At 42.7% G+C, this 13,089-nt stretch overlaps 1 pseudogene; it reads right to left on the reverse strand.

Annotated features, from left to right (window-relative positions):
• Positions 1–11,009: 11,009 nt before the first annotated feature.
• The window catches only part of LOC118571518, a 3,617-nt pseudogene continuing 1,537 nt past the window's right edge, over positions 11,010–13,089 (reverse strand).

Consider the following 13,089-nt stretch of genomic DNA (forward strand, 5'->3'; position numbering starts at 1 on the left):
GACTTCAGAGAGATGAGGGAAGGGGAGCCACAGTTCATGGTATCTTGTCAGGAAGGGCGTCAAACCAGGAGTACTGAGTCCCCACCTGAGCCACACAGTCACCAGTTGGACTTGAGAGAGAGTTTTGCCCAACAAGGAGGTCAAAGTCAGAGCTTTGCACTTTACTGAGATAGCATTGTGGATACCTGTCTGGGGATGTGGCTCCATAGTGGAACACTTACCAAGCATGCATGCACAAGGATCTAAGTTCAGTCCCCAGAACTGTAGGGCAGGAGACAGAGAAAAGTCAAAGCAGGAGCCGGGCAGTGGTGGCATGTGCCTTAATCCCAGGCCTTAGGAGTCAGAGCCAGTGGATCTCTGTGAGTTCGAGGCCAGCCTGGTCTACAGGGCAAGATCCAGGACAGGCACCAAAACTACACAGAGAAACCCTGTTTCAGAAAAACAAACAAACAAATAACCCTAAACAAACAAAGAAACAAAACACAGGAGGAAAGTTTGGAGGGGCGAGTCTCCAGAGGCTGGACCCGGATGGCTAGAGCTCTTTCCAACTCCTTTCCCCTTCTCTGGCCCTGTTATGAGCTCTTGTTTGGCTTTCCAGGCCCAGCTTTTGCAAGATCCACTCCTGGCCTCTGGGTTTCCTAAGACTGACTCCCCCAGCTGCCACCTTACCCAAGTCCTCTCTGCAGCTGCCACTGAGCTCTGCAGGCTCACCAGCTTCCCCACCCATGACTCCCTCCCACCCTTGCGCCCCAGGTCCCCAGCACCAACATCATGGGCATTCCTGGCTCGCTCACCTAGATCTCTGGCTCCTTGCGCCACCTAGATGAATCTTGCCTGAGGCATTTCTTAAGCTCTTCAGGGTTTTCCGTGGGCTGATGGGCAGACGGAGAGGCGGGGCACATTAAGGGCATGCCCCATCTGAGGGTTTTAGGGACTAATGAAGCCACGCCCACTCACACCATCCCTTGCTGGGAGAAACTAACCAGGAGCTCTGAGCTTTCCTTGTCTGCTGCATGTGAAGAACACCCTCCTAAGGTTTCTACTCTAAGTGGTAGGCCCAGCACCTGGCTACATTTCTAAATTCACATTTTAATCACTTCTGTTCTTAATCACTGCCTGGTTGCTTGGGTTTCTGAGTTTGCCATGAATATTCTCTTGGCATGATAAAGTTTGATCTTACAGTATATCTGCAATGGCAAGTTCATCTTGGTTTCCAATTACCAGAAAATCGTATTTTGGAACAGGTTTTCTTTCGTGTGTATTTAGCATATTTATGTGGACCAAGATATTCCATTCCTAGATATCTGCCTACCTCTGCCATCCTCCTGGAGTTTGCAAGCTAACAGTGGGAACCACCATGGAAGGCAGTTTCTTCTTGGTGTCCTACAACCACAAACAATTGAATTCCTATTAGCGCATTATAAAATATACCATTTGTTTGTGGGATTCATGATAATGACTAGATTTTTACCACAAGTGACACAGTTTCTAGAATATGAACTTTTGGCTGGGTATTGAGAAAAGAGTGTCCCATTGTACTAGACAGAAGACACTGGCCTGGATTATCCAATGACATTCAGTAACCTGGATTCCCTAGCATTTTCATTGGTCTGAAAGACCTTTGGACTTTGCCATGTGGAGCGGTGATCATGAATCTCACCGAAGAACAAGCGTAACTTTCTGTTATTACTAAGGTTGGGTTTCTTTTTGAGAGAGAAAACGTGCTTGCAGACCAAGAACTATGAGAGAAGACACTACCCAGGTGCACTAGATGCTCACTTCCACAAGGTGGCACTCCAACATCTAGTATTCACATCTTCATTTATGCAGGACAAGCACATGACTACCTATGGCCACAAGAGGGCACAACAACAACACCTTTCTGTTTCCTTGTATATAGTGATCATACACTTCCCTCCACCAACCAATAGCCTAGGAACTTATTGGAAACGAAGTAATACTGGTCTAAAAGAAAAATAAGAAAGAAACATATTGAAAAAAATGACTCCTCATGAAATTTTTATGTACTCATATATCAATTCCTTGGTCAGTCATGATCAGAGAAACTTTCTCCGGTAGCAGATAGGAACAAACACAAAGACCCACAGACAGACAGTGCACAGAGTGAGAGCACTTGGAACTCTTAGCCCTAAAAATGGGATGTCTCCATGAAATTCATGCCCTCAGACTTCAGAATACCATGGAAGAGGAGTTGGAAAATAGTTTATGAGCCTGAGGGAATAATGGACACCAAGAAAACAAGGCCCTCTAAATAAACACGAGAAAAGCCTTTAGGGACTCTTAGAGACGGAAGCAGCACAGACAGGGCCTGCACGGGTCTGCACTAGGTCCTCCAAGTACATAGTATGGGTTCCAGATTAGTGTTCTTATGTGTAAATAAATACAGTTTAGGGATGATGATACTTCATTTCCAGAGATAAGAGTATTGCTCATCCCGATTTCATGAATAAATTGAGACATAAAATATTTAGTAGCTTAATTTCTCTACCAGCCCCTTGAACATGAGACCATGGGAAGCGGGATAATCAGTGGGAGGACTGTCTTCTGAGGCTTCCACTCACATGGTTCACGAGAAGTCTCATTCTATGGAGTATGGGGGCAATGAAAGCAGCATTCAGGCTTTCCCTCCATCCTGAGGAGATTTCCTGAAACCAGAACTGCAGGACACACTGCACACACTTCAGGGTCTGAAGAGAATAACATATGTATTTGCAAGAAAGTTGTTCAACGTTGTTTTCAATAATATTCTATTTAGCACGTTTGCCACTGATGCTTTTCTACAATTACGATTGTATCAAATGTTCATTTTCCATTGAATACATTAGCAAGTTACATGCATAAATATTTCTAAAAAGAATGATAACACCTTGCTTGCTAAATAGAAAAATCTTAGGAACAATTGGAGATATTTAAAGAATTTAAAACCAACATATTTCACTTTACAAGGCCCCATGAGAAACACACTGCACCATAAGATTTTGGGTTTTATATGTCTATGTAAATCATTACTCCTGGGTACAACTGTCCTGGCTATTCCCTGTGGGTCTCTCTAGCACGTCTTCAGATAAATACTGCTGTGCAAACTGCTGAAAATATGGAGAAATTGTGCTATTTTCACTTTCAGCAAAGGGTTTTTTTGTTTGTTTGGTTGTTTTAAAAGATTTATTTATTATGTAAACAGTGTTTTGTTTGCATGTATCCCTGTGGGCCAGAAGAGGCCACCAGATCTCATTACAGATGGTTGTCAGCCACCATGTGGTTGCTGGGAATTGAACTCAGGACCTCTGGAAGAACAGCCAGTGTTCTTAACCCCTGAGCCATCTCTCCAGCCCTCAGCAAAGGGTTTTGTGTAAAATTAAAACTATGGAAAATCTGATATTCTGCATCTATTTATGATCTATATTCAGAGGATATTCAATGGGGTTAGTAAACTGTATGTCCTTCAGAATTTGCTGCACCTGAAAGAGAAACATCATTTACGAATAGGAATGCACAATTTACAAAAGAGAACTGATATGAGACATGACCATTTTTATTATCCCCCTAAAATTGAAAATTCATTGATGATTTAAAAAAAATGCAGCTACACTAATGGAAGCAGATTCCAAATTCCACAGCCAAGCACCAGGCAGAGCTCCAGGAGTCCAGATGGAGAGAGGGAAGAGGGATTCTAGGAGCAAGGAGGGTCAAGATCATGATGGGGAAACCTACAGAGACAACCAAACCAAGCTAGTGGGAACACCAACAGCTGTGGACCCTCCATGGGACTGGACTAGGCCCTCTGCGTAAGCCAGACAGTTGTGTAGCTTGGTCTACTTAAGGGGTCCCCCTGTCAGCAGGATCAGGATCCATCCCTGGTGCATGAGGTGGCTTTTTGGAGCCCACTACCTATGGTGGGATGCCCCTTGATGCAGGGGGAAGGGATTGGACCTGCCTGTACTGAATGTATCAGGCTTTGCTGACTTCCCAGGGAGTACCTACCATTTCGGAGGAGGTGATGTGGGTGGGTTGAGGGGAAAAGGTTGGAGGGGGCGGCAGGAGGAAAGAGAGGGGGATCTGTGGTTGAAATATATGTAAAATGAATTAAAAATTTATTAATAAAGAAAAAATGGAGTTATAGGTATTTTATTTTAAAAAAAACCTGCTTGTCATGGGAGAAACTCACAAATTAGTATTTACTAAATATAATCATAAATGTATGCTTGTGAGACACTCTCAAAACCTGTTTCTGTGTATTCTAGTTCATTAACTATAAATGTGAGGCTATAAGACTAATGTAATTTGAAGAATTACTCAGAGCACATTTGTAAACTACCTGTAATGCAGACAAGGCTTTGATGGGCTTCTAAGCATAATGGCAGCATTTCAGGAGGAAATTATTTATTTACAAACCTTTTAAGAGATTGGGCATGACACTGAGTTCTCGTAGCCAAAAAAAAAAAAAAAATCATTTTTATCAATTCACAAACTTTGTGTCTAGGCAACTTTTTTTGTGGATAGTGTATATCCACACTTATATTTACTGCCTAGGTAACGACAAGATGTAGTAATCCTGTACTCTGGAGAACATTTTGTACTTTTTCCCATTGAACACTGTACAGTCATTCAAGGCTATAAAGGATGAAAGTAAGGAGCAGCTGTTGCAGGACACTTTACCTTCCACAATCAGTTGTTGTGTTGTCTTTGCTTCATTTGCCCTGCTGGGGTATCAAATTGCTGGAGAAGCATCTCATGGAAGGAGTGGCCACAGCACTTTTCAACAGTGTACATATTGTTACTCGCATCACTCACGTCTATATAAAAAATTTGACCACTTAAACATTCCAAATGAGTTGTTGGATGTACAGTTTCTCAGTGTGTTATAGGAAGAATTAGAGACTAAGCTATTAAAATTCAGCCATCCCAGTGTTCCAAAGGACATATGTTTTAGGTATTTGCAAGGCTTCATAGTATGAGTAAAAGTTTTAAATCCACAAATTTTACTACGGTTGTGTGAAAATGAGAAAGTCCCACAGACAGGGTCAGAGATGGCATTTCTATTATTTGTACTAACATCAAATTGTGAGTCAGTACCCCAGATATTCTGTGTGTCTACATTTTTCAAAATTAGAAAGTTCAAAGCTAGAAGAGAATTAATGTCACCATATACGATAACAACTTTTGCTGATGATGTCATAACCAGATAATGATACATTTCTTGTGTAACCATATAAATGTGAATCTTAGAATCACATTCACAAAGGCTAAAGAAGCGCTGTTAATTTGTATCTTTTCTTATCTCTAGTAGAAATCTAATACTTTCTTCATCATCAATTGTGACCAGATCCAGCTGAAATAATCCATCAAAATGATCACGGTAAGAGTATAAGATATTTTTCTTTGAGAGAGAGTTGATGCAGATAAGGAAATAGGTCACAGCCCATTGGTAAGCTGACGGTGTAGAACACAACTACCATATGAGGATATGAAGATGATAAGCATTAAGCTGGTTCTAAGATCTAAGTTTGATTAAGCAACAGTCTGAAAAGTATTAATGGAAAATATCTTACCTGGTTTATAAAATAATTTATCACATTCCATCAACTCCTAGAAAATATAGAAAAATTGCAATCTATAAGAACAATCTGATATTTTTCATCCTTCATATTTCATAAAGTGAATGGTGATGTCTCATAAAATCCCCGAGTATTCACTTTTGACTCATATGCGACAAATGTGCATAATCAAACATATTCCTTTAACTGACTCTGAACATCTGAGACTGAGAGCAATGGAGATAGGGTTTCAATTTCCCACCACACACAACTTCACTGTGGGATTTGATGATGGTAGGCAAATGGTGCAATTCTGGAAGAGGCTGGCTACACTGTTACTGTAAGTATTATTTGGAATCTCCTGCCTTCATGTATCTAATTGGTGTGCTTGTGAATTCTTTGACAAACAGAGTCATTAGACCAAAAAAAAGTGCCTACCTGTAGAGATTGTTAGTATAGTGGTAGAAAGGGGGCCACCAGTATGCTATAATGTAAAAATATTTTACATTTAAAGTAAATTTGCAGTGAATTAAATTATAATTCATAAAATTACTTCATGGCAACAATTTGGAATGTCTGTATGGTATAAATACAAAAACCCATTAGTTATTAGAGTCAGTGTTTGGGGGTCTGAATAAAGAATGTCCATGTTACAGCAACTCAATACTTAATTACACCGGTGTTTTGTTTGTGTAGATAGGAAAGGGAAACCTTATGAGGTTTGTGGTCTGCCATTCATGTCGCTGACATGATGCTGTTTGATGTGATGTGACATAACCAAGGTCCCAGTGGCCAGATTGGTAGACTACTCATATACTTTCAAAGTTCAAAACAGTGAGCAACAGAAAATCATCTAGTATATTTAGTTCTAGTGCACTAGGGTTTAGGGATACATACCATAATTTAGATATGAATCAGTAGTAATATTCTATTGTACAAATTTGTGTAGTCATAAGGTCTCTGTTTATCCCTGAAATTATTTTTGAATTCAAATTATATCTTGATAAAAAGAGATGGGGGGGGCATAGGCTGGTGAGATAGCTCAGAGGTTAAGAGCACTGGCTGTTCTTCCAGAGGTCCTGAGTTCAATTCTCAGCGACCACATGGTGGCTCACAAACATCTATAATAAGATCTGGTGCCCTCTTCTGGCATGCTTATCATAGTTATACACAGGTTTCAATGGTTAAGAAACCCGGTATCTCACATAGCTGCATATGTAACAGTTGAGGGTACCATCCTATGCAACGATTTGCATTACATTGTCACTTCAAGGCATACAGGACTTAAGTGAAATCATTTTCTGTGAACCATTGTTTGAGATGTCTCTTCTGCTTTTTGAAAACAGTGATGGAACAAGAGAAAAGTTTGCCTTTGTGTTTCTCTCTTCTCAGTTGCTTTCCTACAGAAAATTGATAAAAATACATCACAGGGTGTAATGATGCAGAGGTCATTGACTAACATGGCGCTGACATAAGCTTCAGCCTTGGCAGGTGTGGCTGCAGCCTGTTACATTTCCAACGTGTAGATCTCATAACTTTTGAACAGTCAGTCACTCAGTAAATACACAGCATTTAACTTGATCTCTGTTGATCATATTAACTGACCTCAGCCCTAGCCTCCTAGGCATAGAACAGAGTTAAAGCTGGAAACATCTGTTGCATTAAACACTGAACAAGCAAACACATATATAGAATTTCAACTTTCAGAATGTAAACATAACCTTTGTCTATGTAGATATCAAACATAGTCCATGACAGTTGTGACTGCATATCCAATGTAGATCAGTGAGACCGCTGCCATTAGCTACATGGATTTTATGACTAACGTGAGAGTGAGCCACTCTTCTGGAGTAACAGGCCCTGACGAAATAGAGAAGAATCCTGTGGAAAAATAATTTTCTCTGGCAATGGTTCTACTATAAACATGACGGATGAATCATTCTTATTGATGAACTCAGAAATGTTTTAAAAATTTTGTTTATATCCAGTAAATAACTGCCCATTTGGAGCCAAATGTTTCTTATTGAGTAGGTAAGTAACAAAAAAGGGGCACAATGAATTTCTTGTTTTTTCTGATTATGATTTTCTGCATTATAGAATTAGTATAGAAACATCTCATACAGTGGAAAATTTATCCAAGAAAGGTTAAAAGAGGCTGGAAAGAGGGCTCAGTGCCTAAGAACACAGACTGCTCTTCCAGATGATCCAAATTTGGTTCCCAGCACCCACATCAATTGGCTCACAAATGCTTTGAACTCTCTAACTCCAGGAAATCTGATGCCTCTTCTGGCTTCTATGGACAACTGTACTCAAATGCACATTCTCATACACATGCACAGATGTGTGCATATAATTAAGAGATGAAAAAAATCTTTGTTTTAAATTTTATTATTTTGTCTTTTTTTTTTTTTTTTTCAGAACTGAGGACCAAACCCAGGGCCTTGGACTTGCTAGGCAAGCGCTCTACCACTGAGCTAAAACCCCAACCCCTTTTTTATTTTAAAAAAGGATACTAGCCCCATGTTTTAGTTTATTCCAGGTGACACTCTGATTTAGAATAGTCTTTCATTGCAGACTCTGTCAACTTAAATACATAAAAATATTTTTTATTTTATTGTTATCCTATAGAAAGACTGCTTTCTTTTTTTAAAAAAAAAAAAACATTTCATTGTATTTTTATTGATTTTTTTTTTTTTTAAATTTCTGCCCAGTTAGGACAACGAACTGGGAAACCACAATTACAATTCACAGACTGCAGCATGGAAAACACACACTCCATTGGAATCACGTCAAGCCTTTCCTCTTTATTCATTCAAAAGAGTCCAGTACACATGTCAAATATGAGCACTGTCTTTTTTTTTCTTTCCTTGGAAGGGGAAAACATTTATTCTGGCATCACTTTTACAATGCCAGGAAGTGGTTTGGATACCACTATAGTTGCAAGAATAGAAACCTAACAAACTTGGAGAGCATCTGACAGGCAAGGGGCTCCTTGGGTAGAACGATGCTGCTTGTGCTTAGTGGATGGCCCCTCAGCTGCAGCCGCTGAGTCTTCCCAGGTGTTGAAACAGGAAACAGAATTTCCTACGCAGACACTGAAATTCCTCTTGAGCAGAGTGGCTTTTGCATCTCCAAGCCTCCCTCCACACTGAGGCAAATTCTCATCCTTTGCTGGACCTTTTTTCATGCTCATGACCCTCTGAGCATGTCGACCCTGACCACAACACACGTGACGACCAAGGCTCCCTCATCTACACTGCTTCTCTAGGGTTCAGATGACAATACAAAACATCACTTGTCAAGAAGTAGCAGATATTCAGAACATGGGCATCTGTGTTTATGAAAATAGCAACCATTTGCAGGGTGTGCTCCCCAAGGAGCCTTATTTTTATTTAACATGGCTCTCTGGGGAGTAAACCCAAAGTCATACACAACATTATAAGACTGGTCAAAGTTTCTTGATTGACAGTGTCAGAATTGACTGGTGCCAATTAAAAACAAAAAACAAAAACAACAACAACAAAACCCCTATGGACCAAACAATTCAGTGGTCCAAAAAGCAACAAGACGTTAACCCTTCGGTTTATACTTGCACACACATACACACACACACGAAAACTGTGACAAAAGAAAGATCAGATTCTGATCCATCCTGCGACTGTGTTCTAAAAGGAAATCTCCAACTGGACTTGTCATAGCTAAGTATTCAAAACACAAAAAGAGAGGATTCCCACTCCATTCTGATTTCTAAGAAATCACATTCGTGGAACGGGCTGGAGGGGGCAGGAAAGGAAGTCAACCGAAGAGATTCTACACAAATTGATGGGTAATTTCTCACAGTGCAGCTGCCTGGTTGCATTTCTCTTAAAGATTCGTGGTGACTTCATGTGTGGTGGCATTCCAAGAGTCGATATTTTAAAAACAAGCAAGGGGTTGGGGATTTAGCTCAGTGGTAGAGCGCTTGCCTAGCAAGCACAAGGCCCTGGGTTCAATCCTCAGCTCCAAAAGAAGAAAATAATTAAAAAAAAAAAAAAGGTGAAAGAGTAGGACCAGCTGACTCACTTTTCTTGTGGGGAACAGTTAGTTTTACATGCTTCCTGTCACCACACAGAGGAGGCAGAGGTAAACAGAATCCTTTATGTTCTTCAGAGAATGTGTTACTACGACAGCATATGCTGTTTGGCCCCAACTAGGAGGACACTGGAGAGTGATTTTCGGGATTTGTTTTTAAGTATTTACTTCCTGGAGATTTCAAAACAAGGGTTTTACTAGATCTTGGCAGCAGATGTCTTCCAAGTGGCTCTGGATGAATCAACAGCCCACAAGGCACGGAGTTCCGTGAAAGCATGCTCCTACCTGCAGGTCCATGGGCAGATGTGGAAGTTCACATGGGGTTCTGCTAAACCATGCCCACTGTTCTAGGAAAAGGTAAATAACAGAATCACTGCAAGATTGAGAACTGACCTCAGATTATCTCAAGTTGTCCCAAGATACAGGTTTTCACAGATTTATCACCTCACTTGGCCTTGGGAAGGCCTCCCTCTGCCTCAGCAGTGGTGATGTGTAGGGAGAGAGAACTAACCATTCTACCATCATGTCTAGTGACTAACATGCAGGGGGTGTAATGAAAAGATGGGAAAGGCTCTGTCTCAATGGGCTGCATGTTCCCAGTGATTATCAGAGAGTTCTAGGAACCAACACTAAATCCATCCATGGACTAACAGGGAGAGGTTAGATCTCCATTTCCTTTTCAGTGGAGAAGGCAGGTTAGCTCTAAGGGACGACGAAAGAACAAAAGGTCTAACACTAAAAGAAGACACAGCCCCATCTTGGCACAATCCTCATGCAGAATAATGCACCCAGTGTTAACTAAAGCTAGAAGGGTCAAACGGTAGAAATTTAAATGTATTTGTGTATTATAAAAATAAAGGTTAACATATACATATTTTACACTCGTGACAGAACAGCAGTGAACATCAGTCGATCCCTCCTTCACATTGAACAGAACTGAAATCTGAGTGCGCTAGACACTGTCACCTGGACTGGAACTATGGCTTACGTGTACACGGAAAACAAAATCCCTGCGAAGCCACTCGACTTTTTTTTTTTTTTTTAAACTTTTCTTCAAGTAGCTGTCTCCTTGGAGGATCACAGTTCTGAGGTTCAGGTTGTGAAACGTTTGCTCCAATGTTCGCTCCCATCTTCTCAGCCCCCTCCAACTGCCTCCAAGTGTCCTCTGCAAGCACCAGGTGCATGGTCTCACCCTGGGCCCCAAAGGCACTAGGGAACATGGCAAACTCACCAGGGGCAACAGATGTCCCAGTCAATTCCCATGCTCTGTTGACTCCATGGAAATTCCACAGCCACGGATGTCACTGGTTTCTGTGCTTTTCACCAACGTTCTTCCCTTAAAACTTGGCGCTCCTCAAGTCACAGGTTGGGTACTGCAAAAATGGTAGCAGATGGAAAGGAGCACCATCCTTTCCACTTAATTGTCCAAGAAAGTATGGAGATACTTGGAACAGGGCTGATCACAGTCGGTGTAGGTGGGTAAACCAAGGCCACATTCACTCGCTCACTGCCATTCTTGGGGCAGATAATCTCTGCCACCCCTTCTGGCCTGGGCTGGCTCAGCAACTCCCCTGGGAAAGCATGTGGATTGGGGGACCCTCTCTTAAGGCGTTTAGATGTAAGGATGTGCACAGTGTAGTGCAGTCCAGGCCATTCCTGAAGCAGGACGTTCAGTTCCTCTGCCAAAGGGGTGATAGCTTGCCATGTGGTCCATATATTTGGTAATGATGCATGACTAGCAATGGACAGGGTATCTGGCTGCAGGAACCCCTTGGAGAGTCTGTATCTCACCTCTACAGGAAGTTTCCCTCTTTAGGCAAAGATCTGAAATTTCCCATCCGACCTGTGCACCACAAGGCTGTTGATCTGGACACTGTAGCGTGCAAACAATCCAGGTGGAAAGCTAAAGGGAAAACTATATTCAATCTGCAACTGTTCGGCCACAAAGGACTGCCCAGCCAGGTTGGTCCCATTAATCCAGGCTCTGCGTGGGGCACCTCATTCTGCACGTAGCATGGGAACTTGTACCAAGCCGTGGAGCCATTCAACAGTTTGACTTTGGGTTTATTGAGGCAGTAACAGAGTCCCATCTTCTCCAACAGTTCCAGGAGGAGCTGCAAGTGCTGCTGAGCCTGGACATGGGGCTTAAGCGGCAACCGGATGACATGGGCGGGCAAGAGCCCATGCAGCAGAAAGCCTTTCATCTAATGATGAAGCTGAGTGGCCCTGAGTGGGTCCTGACCCGGGGTGGGCACTGCTGGAGTGAGGAAGATTTCCCCCTCCCCTTCGCCCTCTCCACTGGTCCCTACAAGCAGTTTATGCAGCAGCAAAGAAGCATCTCTCTGGAAAAAGACATTGAGGATGTCAATGAGGCAGGTGAGGTTGTGGAAGACATGCTCCTTGAGGGCAGGGCTATCCTCAAAGTAGAGCAGCTTGCAGCTTGCTCTCATGCAGGTAGGAAAGGGCGCTCTGCAGCCGGTCCTACGTCAGACCTGCCTGCAGACCCAGGCGGGCAGAGTCCCACCAGCTCAGCCACAGTTGCTGTGCCTGAGGTGGCTGGAAGTGGAGTTACCTCCAGCACCTGCCAGGATCAGGCAGGACTCTGTGTAAGTTGGGGAAGATTTCCTGGAGCTCAGCTACAGAGAGTAGCTTGTCGCAAAAGCCTTGCAATTGGTGGGGGTCCCTGCAGCTAACGGGCAACACAGGGAAGAGGATCTGCAGCCAGTGGTTAAGCAGGTATTGAAAATGGGCCTTGCGCCCCCGAAGGTTCTTGTCTGAAATACCATAGTAGGCTGCATGGGGGCTGGAAGAGCACAGCTCGAAGTCCCGAGCCAGGGCCTCATCCACCACCTTGGCTAGGCGGCTTAGGCCCTCTGCATCGTGCTTCTCCTGTAGAGAGTTCTGGTGGTGCATGTGTGCCCACAATGCACACCACAGCGAGAGGCACCTGGGCCCCCACCCGATGCAAGAAGGTGCCCACAGTAGTAGGAAAGCAGCAAGGTTCAAAGGTGGCCAAGTTGACCACTAGCACATACAGGGCTCCTGGGGAGAGGAAGAAGGGCTAGATCACCTCATAGCTTTCATCACCAGCTAAGTCATAGACAATGAACTGCAGGCCCCGGGAAGCATCCACAGTCCAGCTGGTCACCTCGATGCCCTTGCTCCCAAGGGGAGGGAAAAGCAAGTAGTTCTTCTCGGTGCCCTCAGTGTCCTGTCTCCTTCTTTCATGATGACAGAACTCAACTTAAGAACTTATACTCCTGTATGCAGATAGACATACATACACATACATACATACATTCATACACATACACACACACACACACACACACACACACACACACACACACACACACACAGTGTGAGAGAGAGTTCTAGGAGAGGTAGCATGATACAGATAGACCCTGTCTCTCAAAAAAACAGCAACAACAAGAAAAAAAGTTAAAATTAAAAAAAATAGACA

This window comes from Onychomys torridus, chromosome 21, assembly GCF_903995425.1.
Source record: "Onychomys torridus chromosome 21, mOncTor1.1, whole genome shotgun sequence".
Lineage (NCBI taxonomy): Eukaryota > Metazoa > Chordata > Mammalia > Rodentia > Cricetidae > Onychomys > Onychomys torridus.